Genomic DNA, 1,072 nt, shown 5'->3' on the forward strand with positions numbered 1-1,072 from the left:
TTAATGGAGGGGAATTACAAAGTAACAGATCTGATGTTTTTCTTTCTAATCCGTCCACTGTGTACCGTTGTTCTTTTTGTTTACTTTTGCTCGGTCGCAGTTTCATGCTCCTGTGCAGTGCAAAGCATAAGCATCCCATTTTACTGTTACTAACCTTTCCTTTATACAACAACCTATAACTTCAATTATTTTTTTATATTGTAGGATAGAACAGCATAAAGTGGTGCAAATTCATGAGGTCCCAAATAAAATCTGAAAAATGTGGCATACATGTGTGTTTTGCCCCTGTTGTCTCATAACCTTAAATACTATTCAGTGCAACTGCTTGTTTAGACTGTGTGTGTGAGTTCCTTATGGATTTCCATTTGGCTGCCCACTTTTCTCTAAAGCAAGTCTTCAAGCGCACAGCTGATTCAGATGGCTGAATTTACTCCAGGAGAAACTTTAGAGACTCTTTCATGTCATTCAGGTGAGTTAGACCGGGTAAATATGTAAAGCATTGCAGACTCTGGACACCACTGGGTTAATCTCATTGCTCAACAGCCACCACAGCATTGTAAACATCTTGTTTATATTGCCCAAGCCTGTTCATATAAAGCTGTAAAGTATTACTATACAATAGTAATGCTTATACTCCATAGAGGCAGGGAGGAGAACCATGAGCTCCTTTTGAATTTTCACTGCAACCATGGGGGTAAAAATTGGTTAATTATTGACTTACGGTTTGTACAACAAGTGGCTTCAGCTTACATGAAACCAGTGGAACTTATTCAATTAGAAATTAGCGATAATATCGACATATGTTTGGGGTGAGAAAGAGGTGACAGCATTTTCTAAGCTCAGGTGTGCGAAGCACTTTCAGTTTCGAGTGTGTAAACACATTTTGAAAATAATGAAAAAATAATAATATCAGTAGCAAGTTTATTTTGTCACCAAAGTTGCGTAATTGTTTATGCAAATAATTTTACAATTGCTTTCCTAAATCCCAGTGTCAGAGAAGTAACACAACTTTACATTCGAACATTCTCTAACTTAAATGTTTCAGATTCAACAGACCACCAGACGGACGACC

This window comes from Poecilia reticulata, chromosome 6 (genome assembly GCF_904066995.2).
Source record: "Poecilia reticulata chromosome 6, P_reticulata-male-v2, whole genome shotgun sequence".
Taxonomy (NCBI): domain Eukaryota; kingdom Metazoa; phylum Chordata; class Actinopteri; order Cyprinodontiformes; family Poeciliidae; genus Poecilia; species Poecilia reticulata.